Source organism: Schistocerca serialis, chromosome 7 (assembly GCF_023864345.2).
Source record: "Schistocerca serialis cubense isolate TAMUIC-IGC-003099 chromosome 7, iqSchSeri2.2, whole genome shotgun sequence".
NCBI classification, from domain to species: Eukaryota; Metazoa; Arthropoda; class Insecta; order Orthoptera; family Acrididae; genus Schistocerca; species Schistocerca serialis.
In genome coordinates this window covers 102,205,681-102,224,638 of record NC_064644.1, presented here as the reverse complement: position 1 = coordinate 102,224,638, position 18,958 = coordinate 102,205,681, and the positions used below count along the sequence as shown (strand labels likewise).

At 44.0% G+C, this 18,958-nt stretch overlaps 1 protein-coding gene and 1 non-coding gene across 2 annotated transcripts in view; both read left to right on the top strand.

Moving 5' to 3' along the window:
- The window catches only part of LOC126412335 (cyclic AMP response element-binding protein A-like), a 690,109-nt gene that overhangs the window by 87,525 nt on the left and 583,626 nt on the right, over positions 1-18,958 (top strand). The window lies entirely within an intron of this gene.
- Trnas-cga (transfer RNA serine (anticodon CGA)) lies at positions 525-599 on the top strand. Its single transcript has one exon. It is a non-coding gene; the product is annotated as a tRNA-Ser (tRNA).

Sequence of the window (18,958 nt, the reverse complement as noted above, 5' to 3'; positions counted from 1 at the left end):
AACATTAATACCGTCTGGAGGACACCATTCATCCACGCGAGCTCTGCTGCCACAATTTGAAACAAAGTAAGTCTTTATTACCAGAATGAGATTTCCACTCTGCAGCGGAGTGTGCGCTGATATGAAACTTCCTGGCAGATTAAAACTGTGTGCCGGACCGAGACTCGAACTCGAGACCTTTGCCTTTCGCGGGCAAGTGCTCTACCAACTGAGCTATCCAAGCACGACTCACGCCCCGTCCTCACAGCTTTAGTTCTGCCAGTATCTCGTCTCCTACCTTCCAAACTTTACAGAAGCTCTTCTGTGAACCTTGCAGAAAGTTTCATATCAGCGCACACTCCGCTGCAGAGTGGAAATCTCATTCTGGAAACATCCCCAAGGCTGTGGCTAAGCCATACCTCCGCAATATCCTTTCTTTCAAGAGTGCTAGTTCTGCAAGATTCGCAGGAGAACTTCTGTAAACTTTGGGAGGTAGGAGACGAGGTACTGGCAGAAGTAAAGCTGTGAGGACGGAGCGTGAGTCGTGCTTGGGTAGCTCAATTGGTAGAGCACTTGCCCTCGAAAGGCAAAGGTCCCGAGTTCGAGTCTCGGTCCGGCACACAGTTTTAATCTGCCAGGAAGTTTTAAGTCTTTATTACTTTATTGCTTTCCTAGATTCAATCGATCTTTCATGTGCGTAAATTTTGACTTACTGAAACTGACTGTAGTTACCTTCCGTGTTGCTTAGTATTCTCTTTATTTTGAGATTGTGGAAGAAATGTCAAAAGTAAAACAACCCTCGGACAGAGTTTAGGAGAGATCCTAATGTATGGTTGGAATGGTTCAATGAGCTGAGTGATGAAGATGCTCACAGTGATAGCGCTGACTCAGAGACTGAGGACTGTGTTCATGAAGGCGGTCATGATTCAGGAACAGAACAAGAAGTGCCAGAGAATGATGAACATGAGTCACCGGAAGAAGTAGCTCAAGAGGATGCATTTCTTTTAGGGAAAAATGGAATAACTAAACGGAGGAAAAATAAATATCCTACCATTGTTAGAAGCAGATCTTGTAATTTTATTAAGCATTTGCCTGGACCAAAAAATCAAGCTCGTGTAAAAAAGATAGAAATTCTAAATTTGTTCTTGGATGTAAACATAATAAGCATTATCGCAACATGCACTAATATATCCATCAGTGAAGTTCGTGGTAACTTCTCTAGGGAAAGGGATGCTAAAGAAACAGATGCGACAGATAGCAGATTTTTCATTGGTTTGTTACATATGTGTCGATCTTTGAGATGTTCTAGGAAGAGTATATCGAAATTGTGAGATAATTCAAAGGGAATCGGACTTTAATCATGTTATTTATGCGCAAGTGAAAACCAATTCAGGTTTCTGTTAAGGTGACTTAGGTTCGATAATATCCGTGATAGAGGTGTTCGCAGAGAGACTGACAAGTTGGCTCCTATCAGAGAGCTACTTGAACTATTCACGAACAATTGCCAAAAATATTTTTCACTTAGTGAATATATTAATGTTGACGAACACCTTTTGTCATTTAGAGGAAACTGCCCATTCGATTCAGGCAATACATCCCTAGCAAACCAGCAAAGTATCGGTTAAGAGTGTTTGCTTTGGTTCATGTAAAAACAGCTTAACCTTTGAATTTAGAACCGCACGTCGGTAATCGACCAGAGGGACCATGTAATGCCAGTAATTCAGCTGGAGATATTGTTCTTCGAATGGTCGAACTGTTTCAAACGTTAGAATATATTATACTGTGTACAAATATTAAATGTATTATATTTAGATTTAATAAAAAATCATAAAATCAGCCATAAAGACAGTTCAAAGTATACGAATAGACCGCTTGCTTTGTGGATGATACCTGTCATCCGCGAGAGTGATCATGCCACGAATTTTCTCGCGAGTTACGGAGGGTTAAATAACAATGTAAGTGGCTGAAATGCGGGGCAGTTAGAGACCAAATGCGCTGCTCTAAAAAATCTTAAGGACGGTGAGATAGATAAAGTCAGGTAATAACTCGGCGGAAACGAATAAAAGTCCGGGAACATGATGCTTGAGGTCTCCCAGTCGTGCACAGAATGCTGATCGTCACATGGCTTTAGGTCAGTGTGACTATAGCGCCATAGGGGGCTGGCCTCGGAACACGAAGCGCTTGAAGGAACGGGAGAAGACAGTGTGTCAGTCAGCGAGTCGTTGCGGTGAACTATAGCGTGTTCTTCATTACAACACAGCTAGGGCAGGCAACATTTGGATGCCTTCAAACGGGGAGAAATCATCGAGAAGCTGGAGGAAAAACAAAGTGGGACGAGTGTTGGCTGGAAGTTTTGGAATTACTCACAGCATTATTTAATGTGCACGGGGAGCGTTCCGAACGACAGGCACTGCTGCGCGAAGGACAGTCAGTCACCACCAACCACGGCACCAGATGACCGCTACATTGTGCATCAGGCAAGCAGAGACCCCAACGTCAAACAGCGGGTGCAATTGAAACCATATTTAACAGGACCGCAAGACACGCAATCTCGCGTGAGTGACTGCATGGTGGTGGTCTCTTTTCCTGACCAACAGCATGTCCTGTTCCGTTTACACCCGCATATAGGCCGCACTGTGATGGTGCCAACTCCATAAGGACTGGGCCAATGAGGAGAGGGATTGCATGCTGTCCTCGGAACAGAGCGGATTCGGTTTGAGTATGGATTCTGAACGTACCCTCTTATGTCCAGAGATGGGAACACGGAATGCACTCAGGAACACTGTCGAACATAATCGTGTCGGGGTGTAGGTGCTATGGCGTAGGGAGGCATAACGTTAAATGGGTCTACTGACCTTCATATCTCTGGACGCGGTACTGACACCGGTCAATGTTATTGTAACGTTTTACTCCTTCCCCTTGTGCCTCTGTTCAAAAATGGTTCAAATGGCTCTGAGCACTATGGGACTCAACTGCTGAGGTCATTAGTCCCCTAGAACTTAGAACTAGTTAAACCTAACTAACTTAAGGACATCACAAACATCCATGCCCGAGGCAGGATTCGAACCTGCGACCGTAGCGGTCTTGCGGTTCCAGACTGCAGCGCCTTTAACCGCACGGCCACTTCGGCCGGCTGTGCCTCTGTTCGAGGGTGCTTTAGACCCTGACTTCATTTTTATGGGCAACAAAAATGAGCTCTTGGAATGAGAGGATCTTCGGCGAATGGACGGGCCTGCCCATTCTCTCGACTTATATCCTATCGAGCACGCGCAGGATGCATTAGGGAGACGTATTGCAGTGCGTCCCTGTGCACCAACGACCACGCAGTCGTCGTTAAGGGGACCTGGACATGAATGGGCTGCATTTTTATACCTCGGTCTCAGTGCACATTACTCTTGATCTAAAATGCGGTGGAAGTTGTGTTTATTTTTCTTTTCTTTTTTTTACGAACAATGTATGACATTAACTCAACTGTAAAAGGAAATTTATTGAAATATCTGTTATAGTTTAAGAATTACAGTATTTTGACGCACGCAAATACTTACATACAGGGTGATTCAGCCGCCCCTACTGCTGTCGCTTTATACAACCCGCACTGTTATAACTGGCCTTCAAAAATGTGCGAGGTTTTCATATTATCTCGATCAGAAAAATTTGGATATTTGTGGCAAGGTCTTATGGGATCAAACTCCTGAGGTCATCGTTCCTTAAGCTTACGCACAACTTAATGTAACTTAAACTAACTTACGGTAAGGACAAGACAGACACCCATGCCCGAGGAATTTCTCTCGATCACTACGCGCAAACTGTTAGTCCTGCAGAAACAATGAGCCTGATATTGTTGTAGGAAATGTAATGCAGTTAAATTTGTACTGGGATACATTTTCGCTGGAGGGCACGATTTTCGAGTTATTCACGAAAAACTTACAAAGTGACCTTAAAATGCACGTCCAACACACAGTCATACCTCACCAGTCAGAATTTCTATTACGTTTCTCGTGACGCTCCCTCCTACCACGTACACAGACTTCAGACTACACGAACTATTCCCGATACTCGAACTTTTTTCCTCTCTATTGATTGGGCTATTACGCCACCACCATAGTCGGCTACTTCGTTAGAATCATTAATTTAGACGTACCCGTGAGGGTAATGAACGAAAAATGATTTTTTCGTAAACGTTAAGCTAAAACTAATTACGTTGACATTGCGATCCTGACTTAACCTTAAAAACACAGTAACTTCTAGCTAGAAGGTCTGACGAATACTACGTTGTAATTGTTTATGTTGTTAAAATTCACAAAACTGTTAGGTAAAATCTACACAAACGTCCGTTTTACAATTCGTAAGTGCACGAGTAAGCCGGTGGTGTAATAAGATAAATCAATGAAGACCAAAAAAGTGTCGAACGAGGAAAATAATTTTTACAGTCGCAAATATTTATACAGTGGTAGTAAGGAGTGCCATGAACAGCGTGCTAGAAATCCTTACCGGTGGGGGCTGAGGGTGTGTATGGGGGGGGGGGGGGGGCGTTTGAAGATAACTTTCGTACGTTTTTCTTGAAAAACTCGAAAACTACGGCCCCTAGCGGAAACGTATCCCAATACAAACTTTAACTGCATTAAATTTCCTGCAAAAAGGTCCGGTTCATTTTTTTTTTTTCTATAGGACTAATAGTTTCTGCGAAGTGAGCGAGAGAATACGGAAATCTCGGAATGTGGTTTACGAAGGCCAGCTGTAATAGTGCGGGTTACATAAACCGACAGCGGAAGGGGCAGCTTAATCAATCTGTGTTTGTGCGTGTGCGTGTGTGTGTGTGTGTGTGTGTGTGTGTGTGTGTGTGTGTGTGAGGATTCCTAAGGGACCGAACTCCTGAGGTCATCGGCCCTCAGACTCATACACTACTTACACTAAGTTATGCTAAGAACAACACACACACCCATGCTCGAGGGAGGACTCGAACCTCCGGCGGGAGGGGCCGCGTAGTCCGTGACATAATCAAAGTGTATATAAGGGGCGATCAAAAAGTTTCCGTTAGCGATGCGAGTGTATAATGACCGAAATGTAGGCAAATGGTTTAGTGTGGCATTCGTGACTTTCCGACGAGCATGTTGTAAATGCGGAAACTTGAACTATGGCGACGTTATTACTAAATGCACCTAAACAGGACTAACGAGCTATTATTCTTTTCTTGGCTGCCGAAGGACAAGGACCGGTAGACATTCATCGGAAAATGAAGAATGTGTAATTAAGGCGAAACGTCTTGGAAAACTACGAGGCAAGGGGTACTCGTGTTTAATGATAACGCACGTCTCCATATCGCAAATTTCGTAACACAGAAGTTGCGCTGATTCGCGTGGAAGACGCTAGAGCACCCGCCTCACAGTGCTGGTCTCTCCCCATTATCACGTCTTCGGTTCTTTTAAAAAAAGACCTTGAAGAGTCGACGATTCCTGTCGCGCGAGGATGTGTAGCAGGCAGTTATGGACTTCTTCACGCAGCAGCATAAAGTGTTTTACCAAACGGGCATCTTCAACCTGGTACGCCAGTGGGGTGACTTTGTCAGTGCTGCCGGCGATTTTGTCTGATTGGCATACCGATTCTTGACTGTATGGTCTTCGGACGTTAACTTTTTGATCGTCCATTATATATTAATCAATGCCCTGTTTTTTATGGTGAATATTCGATAATACTTTCCAGTTGTGCACAGGATTTGTGTGCCAAAGATCACACGTCGAAATATATTTGCCCGAGACGTTTTTCATATTCATTCCTGAGTCACATGGCGCGTTTCAGCTTAATGGCAAGCTAAATGGGGAGCAGCTGCTATCGAATTACGTGAGTGATAAGATATTTTGGTAGTCTTGCAACAGATACTGAAACACTATCACGTGCTCTTAAGATATCAGAGTTATTGCCGGGGCACATATGCGGCTTCTACAACCCGCATAATCACAATATAGAGTTTTCGGTATTGCTTTATTCCGCGTCAACATACATGGTGTAAATTGTGCGAAACTGTGACGAGAGAATATACACTTCTTTTTCTTTCCATTTCCATATTTTTTCTTCTTCACTGCGTTTCCTGAAGAAACTGGCAGTTGTGAGTAACCTGTTTCGTTAGCGTGCTCACTAAATAGTGATAACGCTTTATCGCTGAAAGTAAAAGTGACCTTCATTTAGCCTGTGCAGTTCCAGCTTACCTGAAAAGCGTCTCCTTTAGTAAAATTTGTACAGAACGTTGAGACATTTTGTCACATTTGTTTATTATGACCGCTTTCGGCTTATGTTAAAGCCATTCTCAGATTTTTTGGGCCTCCTTTGGCTGGTGCATTGACAGTGTATGATCGTTGTATCACGTGAAAAACCGAGAAGCCACCAACACCAACCATAGGAGGCCCAAAACATCTGAGGGTGGAATTCATCATAATAACAAATGTTATTGCGATCTCTACTGCTGTTTTAACCAAAGTACACTGGCTGTGGTCCAGTGATGTACGGTTTTTTTCCAGTCAGAATGACGCAAACTATCAGCGATGTCGTATAGCATGTTTTAAAAAAAGATCACTCCATACACAGAAGAGTGAAATTTAAACAACAGTTGACCATTAACGCGAAAACATAGTTAGCCATGAATGATATGGGGATATAACAATATTCAATTTTTAGTTACAGGACAAATAGTATTATAATGTTCAAAGTTATTTTTACCCTAGATTTAAGATTCTAACAAAGGAAATATCCCTGCTCTAACGGAGATGAGTTTGTTTTGCAATCCATCGTGCTCATTTATCTGCAAAACTCTGCATTTATTTCCATTTTTAGATCGTTATGGCCAGCTACGGAGTGCGATTGAACTTATTTCACTGATATGCTTGCTTTCTTCTCCTCCCAAAATCTCTTTATCTTCTCACTGTGGTGCTTCTTACGTTCTTCTGTCCATGTCCTTTTAGATGTAACACTCGGTTTGATTTTAAACTTATGCTAGTGAATTAAAGTTTTGAAAGCAACTCTTCCCTGTAGAATTTTGTTTCTAATCCCCTTTTCCTGAAGATTTTTTTCTATTTCAAGTCTCCATTTGTTTTTAAGTTGCGAGGACAATGTAGGTAACGCTTTTGGACAGTCTTTTATCGTTCATTCTCCGAATGTGGCCTCAAAATTTCAATTTTTCCCCTGAAAGCGTCAGAGATTTGCTCAAAATTTTTATGTAACTTGTTATAGCTCCGTCTCATCCAGATTTCCCCAACACAAACGGAAACAAAAATTTTCCTTGGCATTTTCCGTTGTTCTTTTTGTTTAATGATTAAGTAAACGATTGCAAAAGCAAAAACTGCTGTGGAAACAATATTGTGTGGCAGATGATTTTTACCAGCAGACACGCAAGGCTGATAAATGAAGTATAATTTGGCAAAAAGCTGAACATTTACTTGAAACGATGTGTGTTCACACATGCAGTACTCACAGAGTCATACACTCCTGGAAATTGAAATAAGAACACCGTGAATTCATTGTCCCAGGAAGGGGAAACTTTATTGACACATTCCTGGGGTCAGATACATCACATGATCACACTGACAGAACCACAGGCACATAGACACAGGCAACAGAGCATGCACAATGTCGGCACTAGTACAGTGTATATCCACCTTTCGCAGCAATGCAGGCTGCTATTCTCCCATGGAGACGATCGTAGAGATGCTGGATGTAGTCCTGTGGAACGGCTTGCCATGCCATTTCCACCTGGCGCCTCAGTTGGACCAGCGTTCGTGCTGGACGTGCAGACCGCGTGAGACGACGCTTCATCCAGTCCCAAACATGCTCAATGGGGGACAGATCCGGAGATCTTGCTGGCCAGGGTAGTTGACTTACACCTTCTAGAGCACGTTGGGTGGCACGGGATACATGCGGACGTGCATTGTCCTGTTGGAACAGCAAGTTCCCTTGCCGGTCTAGGAATGGTAGAACGATGGGTTCGATGACGGTTTGGATGTACCGTGCACTATTCAGTGTCCCCTCGACGATCACCAGTGGTGTACGGCCAGTGTAGGAGATCGCTCCCCACACCATGATGCCGGGTGTTGGCCCCGTGTGCCTCGGTCGTATGCAGTCCTGATTGTGGCTCTCACCTGCACGGCGCCAAACACGCATACGACCATCATTGGCACCAAGGCAGAAGCGACTCTCATCGCTGAAGACGACACGTCTCCATTCGTCCCTCCATTCACGCCTGTCGCGACACCACTGGAGGCGGGCTGCACGATGTTGGGGCGTGAGCGGAAGACGGCCTAACGGTGTGCGGGACCGTAGCCCAGCTTCATGGAGACGGTTGCGAATGGTCCTCGCCGATACCCCAGGAGCAACAGTGTCCCTAATTTGCTGGGAAGTGGCGGTGCGGTCCCCTACGGCACTGCGTAGGATCCTACGGTCTTGGCGTGCATCCGTGCGTCGCTGCGGTCCGGTCCCAGGTCGACGGGCACGTGCACCTTCCGCCGACCACTGGCGACAACATCGATGTACTGTGGAGACCTCACGCCCCACGTGTTGAGCAATTCGGCGGTACGTCCACCCGGCCTCCCGCATGCCCACTATACGCCCTCGCTCAAAGTCCGTCAACTGCACATACGGTTCACGTCCACGCTGTCGCGGCATGCTACCAGTGTTGAAGACTGCGATGGAGCTCCGTATGCTACGGCAAACTGGCTGACACTGACGGCGGAGGTGCACAATTGCTGCGCAGCTAGCGCCATTCGACGGCCAACACCGCGGTTCCTGGTGTGTCCGCTGTGCCGTGCGTGTGATCATTGCTTGTACAGCCCTCTCGCAGTGTCCGGAGCAAGTATGGTGGGTCTGACACACCGGTGTCAATGTGTTCTTTTTTCCATTTCCAGGAGTGTATATCGCAAAATATATATTGCTGTTTTGTACTTTATTTTCTTATTCGTCATCAGATTGCAAATGGAAGTTGAGTGAAATGTTTAAAAACAAACCGAGTGGGACCTGTTGGCAAGGGCTTTGTGTGGACATGCTGCATCATTTCCGGTGTATCGCACTGCGAGGATCCCATCATTAAATGATGCAGCAGGAATAGGAACTTGGTAGCCAGATCTTTGCCGTGCATATGTTAACATAGCTCGGTACCTCGGTCCAGAATGTTGTCGCAGATAACAGAGGGAAGGCGGATAACGACATATCGATCGTGTACCGTGACCTACGGTTTCTGCTGCACGTGTTGTCATATGTTGTTAAAAGCAAATATTTAATTCTTTGGCAAATAATACCTCACTTATCATTCTTGTGAATATGCTGGTCGTAATTACCTGCTACACGGTACTGTTTTTCCAACAAATCAATTTGTTACATCGCACGATGGAAGAGTCATAGGTTCTGGTACTCCACTGGTGATTATCCCAGAACACGTTTGTGTTCGTAGCTTTAGACTCATTCGCACTGGATCAGATTTAATCATCACAGATTTGTTCGGTTGCTTTCTCCGTCATTCACAAAATATACTTTCAGAACTGTTTTTGGCGCCTACACGTCATCTACTCAGCCATCTTGTGATACAACAAAGTCGGAAACAGTGTACAACACAAATTATATATGAATGTAGGTCACATATCTACTCAGGATGTCTGGCGATTAAACGGATCTGATGATTAGAAAAAAGAGGAGCGTGTTTCCTTAAAGGTTCATTTAGAAAGCCCGAAAGCGTCACGGAGATCAGCCAACTCTAGTGGCAGATTCTGCAAGAAAGTGGTTCTGCACAACGATGCGGGTTAAAGTTCCAGGAACGTACGTTCCTAGAAGAATCAGTCAGTATATTGCTTCGTCGCACATGTATCTCGCGAAAAGCCGATGAAGGTAAAATGAGAAAGATTCAAGGTTACACGAAGGCTTACCAGCAATTGTTCTTCCAGCGAACCATTCGCGATTGGAACAGGAAAAGGGGAAAGATGAGTCGTGCACGAAGTATCCTCCGCCACACACTGTAAGACGGCTTGTGGAGTACAGTCGCTCCCAAAAGACTAATTACTCCTCAGTTCAGAAAATCTCGTCCACACTTAATCCTAAAAACAGCACAGAGATAACCTTTTCTTCTGCTGTAAAGAATTTGGGGATAATTCAGGACCATCACTCGGATTGGGCTGAACACACAACTGCAGTCTGAAAGAAAGTGTCAGCGTAACAGAAATATAAAAACTACTTCCTTTTGAGCTTATGAAGAAACTCGTAGCGGCACTAATACTTGACATCCTTGATTAAGATGCTCTTATTCTCCAAGAACTTTCGTGCGAGAGCGCACATCGGCTGGAACTAGCGACGAATGCTTCTGTGCAATAATTTTGTGATGTTCCCTATTTCGACTATAACACATTTGATGAATACATGCCCATAAACGTAGAGGTTATTATACTCTGCGGTGGCGTACAGTCTAGTCAATCATTGCGTTGCTTTCTATATATACTGTGTGATCAAAGGTATCCGGACACCCCCAAAAATATACGTTTTTCATAATAGATGCATTGCGCTGCCACCTACTGCCAGGAACCCCATATCAGAAACCTCACAAGGGAACCTCCCCATCGCACCCCCCTCAGATTTAGTTATAAGTTGGCACAGGGATAGGCCTTGAAAAACTGAACACAGATCAATCGAGAAAACAGGAAGAAGTTGTGTGGAACTATGAAAAAAATAAGCAAAATATACAAACTGAGTAGTCCATGCGCAAGGTAAGCAACATCAAGGAATGTGTCAGCTTGCGAGCGCCGTGGGCCCGTCGTTAGCGTGAGCAGTTGTGGAACGATAGGTCCTAGGTTCAAATCTTCTCTCGGGTGAAAATTTTAATTTTTTATTTTCAGATAATTATCAAAGTTCAGGCACTCACACGTAATCAACTTCGCTCTCCAAAATTCCAGGACATGTTCAGATTTGCTTGGACATTTACAGAATTTGACGGTCTACGCACGGAAACATTTGAAAACGTAAAAAACATATGTTTTGACAGAGCACAGGGAAAACTGTGCCACTCTGAAACTGTTGCATTCATTTGATGCAGTTTATGTGACGAACTCTTTATGTTTTCATCACTTTTTTTGGAGTGATTATCACATCCACAAGAAAACCTAAATCGGGCAAGGTAGAAGAATCTTTTTAACCATTCGCCAAGTGTGCAAGTTAGGTGGTTCGACAACATATTCCTGTCATGTGACGCACATGCCGTCACCAGTGTCGTAAAGAATATATCAGACGTGTTTTCCTGTGGAGGAATCGGTTGACCTATGACCTTGCGATCAAATGTTTTCGGTTCCCATTGGAGAGGCACGTCCTTTCGTCTACTAATCGCACGGTTTTGCCGTGCGGTCGCAAAACACAGACACTAAACTTATTACAGTGAACAAAGACGTCAATGAACGAACTGACAGATCATAACTTTGCGAAAATAAATAAAGTAAAATTTTCAGTCAAGGGAGGACTCGTACCAAGGATCTTTCGCGCCGCAGTTGCTCACTCTAACCACGAGACCACGGCGCCCATCAGCTATTAATGTCCTTTATGTTGCATATGTTGTACATGGACTACTCAGTTCGTATATTTTGCTTATTTTTTCATAGTTCCACACAACTTCTTCCTGTTTTCTCGATTGATCTGTGTTCAGTTTTTCAAGGCCTACCCACTGTGACAATTTATAACTAAATCTGAGGGGGGTGCAATGGGGAGGTTCCCTTGTCAGTAGCCATTAGACATTGTGAGAGAGCAGAATGGGGCGCTCCGCGGAACTCACAGACTTCGAACGTGGTCGGATAATTGGGTGTCACTTGTGTCATACGTCTGTGCGCGAGATTTCCACACTCCTAAACATCACTAGGTCCACTGTTTCCGATGTGATAGTGAAGTGCAAACGTGAAGGGGCACGTGCAGCACAAAAGCGTAAAGGCCGACCTCGTCTGTTGACTGACAGAGACCGCCGACAGTTGACGAGCGTCGTAACGTGTAATAGGCAGACATCTATCCAGACCATCACAAGAGGAATTCAAAACTGCATCAGGACCCATGCAAGTCCTATTACAGTTAGGCGGGAGGTGAGAAAACTCGGATTTCATGGTGAAGCTGCTGCTCATAAGCCACACATCACGCCGGTAAATGCCAAATGACGCCTCGCTTGGTGTAAGGAGCGTAAACATTGGGAGATTGAACAGTGGAAAACCGTTGCGTGAAGTGACGAATCACGGCACACAATGTCGCGATCTAGTGGCAGGGTGTGGGTACGGCGAATGCCCGGTGAACGTCATCTGAAAGCGTGTGTAGTGCCAACAGTAAAATTCGGAGGCGGCGGTGTTATGGTGTGGTCGTGTTTTTCATGGAGGGGGCTTGCACCCATTGTTGTTTTGCGTGGCACTATCACAGCACAGGCTCTCTACTGAAATTCTGTTCTTTCCTAGCAGCCATCGTCATTTTCTTTCCAATCCTATCCTCTTTCATTATCCCTTCCACGTCTTCTAATATCAAGAACGCTTTAAAAGTGCTGAACTAATCAATATCATTCGTAATGTCTCCATTATTATTGTTATTATTATTATTATTATTATTATTGCCAGTTATTGTTTTTATTAATAACGCTAATTAATATAATGGCGCTTCTTATGTAACCTTTTTTATACGTGTTGTTTGTGGTTAGATGTAAGAGAGGCCCTTAAGGCCCTCATCTAATCAGGCTAAATAAGCAATAGATAAATAAATCTTAGACTAAAAATTTAAAACAAGCTCGACACAGAAAAGCCTCTAGAAGGTCTAAAAATAATATCCTTTGCCCCTTTAAGTTTAATATAAGTAGTAATATCTGGTTGCAAGCGTCGTCCCTTTGGGGGACCGCTAAGTAAATTTTAAAAAAAATGAGAAATTAGCTGGAACTTCCTTTCTAGAGCAGCACACTTTCTTTATTGCTGGGTACAAGCATATTCTGTTTGTCGGCATCTCTTCCAATCATGTGCGTCCCGCATCCACATCTCAAAATAGGTAGTGAAGTTATAATTACTTATTATATAAAATATGAAAAACTGTCCGTCTTTAACTAGTCTACCATTGCTGCAGAATAGAGTTAGCTATCTATTTTATACCATATTTTACATAATTACGTACGAACTTAATCTCACGCATTAATCTATCTTACGAGGTATGTTTTTTGCAGTGGTTTATGGTAGCGTACTAACTCACGCTTCATTTAACCACACGGTGCAAGGTTTTCTGTACGTGGGGCGTGACACAGAGTGGCGACCCGAACGGCCAGTCACGTGAGGTGAGGGCAGGCGTCGCTGACGGTTGTGGCTGCATTCCGAATTTTTGGCTGTAAATTAATTAAGATTTGACTCGAAGATTAGATATCGTTGTTTTGTTATTTACCAACGTTGCCTAGGTAGCTTACTTGTATTTAAATTTCATAGTTCATCTTTATTAGATGTAATCTTTTTTTATTTTATTTATTTAGCGGTCCCTCGAAGCAACGACGCTTGAATCAAAATATTACTACTTATATTAAACTGAAAGGGACAACACAATATCTTTTTTTACTTTTTAGAGGTTTTCTTGTGTTGCTTTTTTAAATTTTTAATTTAAGTTCTTATTTAACGCTTTTTAAGCTTCATATTTTACTACTATACACGGTACGATCGACACTACGGCCACATTCACGGAAATACCTTCCTGGACGAATCGCGATATGGCGACACTATTTATGCGTTTCTTTTTCTAATTCACACGTATATTCATTGACTGTGTCTTAGTGTGTGTTTAGTTAATTTAGGTAACATAAGCAATAAGCACTGGTGATAATTTTCAAAAGAAGTCGGAAGAAAGTGGGTTACCTTTGTGCTCTCAGGCAATAGGCTGCTCAAACTACACGTAAGCGCCAAAGTAACTGATACGGGGTGCGTATTCAAATACAGAGAATACGGCGCTGCGGTCGGCAACGCCTATATAAGATAACCAGTGTCTGGTGCAGTTCTTATATCGGTTACTACTGCTATAATGGCAGGTTATCAAGATTCAAGTGAGTCAGAACATGATGTTGTAGTCGGCACACGAGCGATGGGACACAATATCTCCGCGGTAGCGATGAAGTGGGGATTTTCCCGTACGACCATTTCACTAGCGTACCGTGAATATCAGAAATCCGGTAACAAATATCTGGCATCGCCGCAACCGGAAAAAGATCCTGCACGAACGGGTCAAATGATGACTGAACATAATCGTTCAACTTGACATAAGTGCAACCCTTCAGTAAATTGCTGCAGATTTCAACGATGGGCCATCAACAAGTATCAGCGTGCGAACCATTCAACGGAACATCATCGATATGGGCTTTCGGAGCCGAAGGCCCCCTTGTGTATCCTTGATGACTACACCACACAAAGCTTTACGCCTCGTCTGGGCCCTTGAACTCCGACATTAGACTGTTGATGACTGGAAACATGCTGCCTGGTCAGACGAGTCTCGTTTCAAATTGTATCGAGCGGATGGACGTGCACGGGTATGGAGACAACCTCAAGAATCCATGGACCCTGCATATCAGCAGGGTACTGTTCGAGCTGGTGGAGTCTCTGTAATGGTGTGGGGCGTGTCCAGTTGGAGTGATATGGGACCCCTGATACGTCTACGTGACACGTACGTAAGCCCCCTGTCTGATCACCTGCTTCCATTCACGTCAATTGTGCATTCCGACGGATTTGGGCAGTTACAGCAGGACAACGCAACACCCCCCACGTCCAGAATTGCTACAGAGTGGTTCCAGGAACACTCTTCTGAGTTTAAACACTTCCGCTGCCTACCAAACTCCTAAGATATTAACATTATTGAGCATATGTGGGATGCCTTGCAACGTGCTATTCAGAAGAGATCGCCATTCCCTCGTACTCTTACGGATTTATGGATAGTCCTGCAGGATTCATGGCGTCAGCTCCCTCCCGTACTACTTCTGACATTAATGAAGTCCATGCCACGTCGTGTTGCGTCCTCGCATGGGCCCTACGCGGTATTAGGCAGGTGTATCAATTTCTTTGGCTCTTCAGTATATTAGGGCAAAATCGTTTGACTTATTACTGAATTGTAAACCTCAAAAAGAATACAAAATGTCTACGAGAGCATATGTTGAGTCACAATCTCCTTTTCTGTGCTTGGTAAGTTATGAAACAAGTGGCTTCAAAAGCATGACTTATCGTTGTTAGTCAACCGTAAAAGATTAACGTATGTTCTCGTGGATTTTCATTTAATTCTTTCAGTCCTACAGTCTGATACTACGTTTTCTGATGTAGCCCTTGTGTATTACGTAGCGTATATGAAAAGAGTGCGATGGTGGGAAACATTTTTACTCAATTTACCTGATGAAATTTAAACGGTTGAACTGACTTTAATGGAACCTAGCTAAGAACCTTCCAAATTAAAAAAAAAATTAAAAAAAACCTGTAACTCGGACCTTTCATTTGAGAGCTACTATGTGACAGACAGATACAAGTGTGAAACTTACAACACCCCTCTTTTTGCGTTGGGGATTAATAAATAAATATAGATGTAAATACAGTAAGTCTTTTTGGATATATTTTGCATGGTCTGCTTTGTATGCTTCACCCTAGATAGAGTTGGAGACTTGGCGATCACTGCCTCGGGTTGATAATTCATTGACTCCTGAGACGTGGCGGGTGGGGACCCGGGCGTCTAAGTAATCACACGTCACTTCCCCACTCCGGGTCGAGTATCGGAGATGGTATGCTCCCGGCGACGGACGTCTTTACAAAGGGTCGCTCCATTTGAGGGGAAGGAGTCGTCGGTTTGCGTACAGAGCGCGTCTCGCGGCGGGCCGGCGCGGTATTTGTATGGCTTGTTAAGCCAGCATAACGGGATGAAATTACGGCCGCAGTTGGCGGGCGTCCGGTAAGGACAGACCAGCGCGCGCGCAGAGCTCCGCACCACTGACCGGCCGCCACTCCGGGGTTCGAGTCCCGCCCGGGGTCGCAGTACCCGAGGCGGGTACCTCCCCGCTTCTACACAACGTGTGTCAAAGCTTTTCTCGATACACGTGAACGATATGACGAATAGGGCGAGCAGAAGTCTGTGACTGTTTCGTGACGACGCTGTAGTATGGGGGACTGTAAAACAATTCAAGATCACTTAGACAGGAGTTTGGTGTAATGACCTGCTGGTTGCTGTAAATGTACAAAAACTGTAAGTTAATGCGGCGCGTTAGTGAGGCGCTTCTTGACAGAGTTACGTCGGTGGTATCTAGGAGTAATGTCGCAAAGCGATATGAAACGGAACGAGCACCGTGACGGAGGTAGAAGGAGAAGCGAATGGTCGACTTCAGTCTCAAATGGTTCTAAGCACTATGGGACTTAACATCTGAGGTCATCAGTCGCCTAATCTTAGAACTACTTAAACCTAACTAACCTAAGGACATCACACACATCCATGCCCGACGCAGGATTCGAACCTGCGGCCGTAGCAGCCGCGCGGTTCCGGCATGAAGCGCCTAGAACAGCTCGGTCACAGCGGCCGGCCGGCTTCGGTCTGTTGGAAGAATTCTGGGAAAGTGTAGCTCATCTATAAATTAGGAGACAGCGATCAGAACACAGGGGAGACCCTTTCTTGAGCACTGCTCGAGTGTTTGGTATCCGCACCATGTCGGATTGAAGGAGGATATCGAAGCAATTCAGAGGTGAGAGATTGATTACTGGTAGGCTCGATCAACAAGCGAGTGTTACGGAGATGCTTCGTGATCTCAAATGGAAATCCCTGGAGGGAAGACGGCGTTCTTTTTGCGATTTTTTTTTTTTAATTTAGAGGACCAGCATTTGCAGCTGAATGCTCAACGAATCTACTGGCGCCAACGTATATTTCATATAAGGACCACGGAGACGAGATAAGAGAAACTTGGGCTCTTACGGAGTCATACAGACAAACTTTTTTCCCTCGTTGCAGTTGCAAATGGAACAGGAAAAGGTACCCTCCGCCATGTACCGCATGTTAACTTTCTCAGAGTGGGCGTTAGTTATTAATCACAAGCAGCTTAAGGTACTCAACATACTGTATATGCAGCCATTTATAGTATGTAGAATACCTTAACCTGACGTGAGTGAGATTAGTAACTATCGGCCGGAGGGAAAAATTTATTTTTGTTATTGACGTTAAGACACTTGCAATTTACACGAGGCCTACCAGAATGTACCCCCTGCTTGACTATACAATAAAATTTTGGAATAGTTCAAAAAAATTTATTAGAGAATTCTTTAAAGTACAGTGGTACCTCGTTTATTCCATCCTCGTTAATCCGGATCTCCTGTTCAACCATGTCGGATTTCTTTTTTGAAGTACAATTAATGTACAGTATTTGATACTGAAGTAATGGTCAACAGCAATCATAAAAAATTTTAATCCAGCCAACCCCCAGACATGGATTTTGGCAGTGTCAGTTCACAAGTTAAGACCGAGTTGTTCAGTACTGCATTGCCTAATTTGTTGTGAACGTAAATTTACATCAAAGAGAAAGAAGGTGGTTATATCCATGGGCAAAAACGTAGGTGAATTGCGTACAGCAGGGCACGGTGAGATCTGGACAAATATGGAGTTACATGAGACACTTTGAAGTTGAGGAAATAGGCAGATTCTGGTATGTCTAGGTACGAGATTCCTTTGATACTGTTCCTAATAAAAGAAAAGAATGGTCTGTAAACTCAGTTTGCAGAGCTGTTACAGGAGATCTTAACCTTAGGCTAGTCTCTTTCGTGTTGATTACTGTAAGATTTTCACTAGCCTACAATCTAATATTATCGTGACTAACTGTACAAGAAAAATGAAAAGTGTATTCATCTGAAAAATATATCATTCAGAAAAGCGTGCTTCTCTAGAATTTCAGTGCAAAATTCGAACCTTTTGTTATGGTCGCAGCGTCCAATGTTTGCAATAAGCACAGTTTGTACTGCTTTTGATACAGACTTTCTTTCAGGATTCGCTATACCGTTGGTTGAGGGATTTTACGTTGATTGCTCGCAAGTGTTGTGGATATCCTAGGGCTCCTTTCGTAAGTTGCTGGGGTGTATTCGGCACTTTCGTCCGATGTACGAGGATCACCCGTGCTTTACCGCTTGCTGATGCAGCGATCTTCTAGGAACTTTCGATGCCACTCATATATTTGCTTATGATGAGGCGGCTCTTTGTGGGATAATTGGCGAAATGCACGTTGGACTTAAACGTGGTACTCAAACTTTGCTAAACGATCATTCTTGTGGCGTTGCTATTTTCTTTCAAACATAAAACAGCGCTACTGCGGCTCTGAAAGGAACTTCTACGCGGAATGTTAAAAAATTTCAACATTTCCCCACCTACAAACGTTGAAGCTGAGTGTTTTTTTTTGTGGTAAACTCTTGGAATGCGCTCCTTCTTTTTGAAAAACCTTACTGCTGCATCTCTCATTTCATCCTTAAAGGGTTGAGACCCCCAACAGAATGACCAGTAGACCCCGACAAACAGTGTGGAGAGCAAGCGTCCGATTTTCGCGAGCGGGATCTTCCGTACGGCACGTCTGGACCCGTAGCCCCAGCGCAACCTTCGCAGGTAGCGACTCTTGAAGCCTGTGTGCCCTTGGCCTACCGGGAAACGCCTGTCGTCATCATGTTGTTGCTGCAGCCGTCACAGCTAATGAGGGAACTTCCACTCGGTACACCACCAGTCTCCGAGAGGTATATATATACGGATTTTCCAACCGGAGACTGTCCCACTCTTCTCATAGCTGGCTTACGTTGAATTCAACCATGTACGTTAAGTGCCGACGCGAAATGTCGCATCCAATATATAGGTGTAACCAGTAGACAGTAGACACGAATTTGCCATTTCATTTATAATACTTTGACTGAAAACATCTAGAATCAAAATTATGTAGAAAAAGTAAAAAAACGTAGTACTAAAAGTAGACTTCTTTTTCTCTAGTAATACCTGT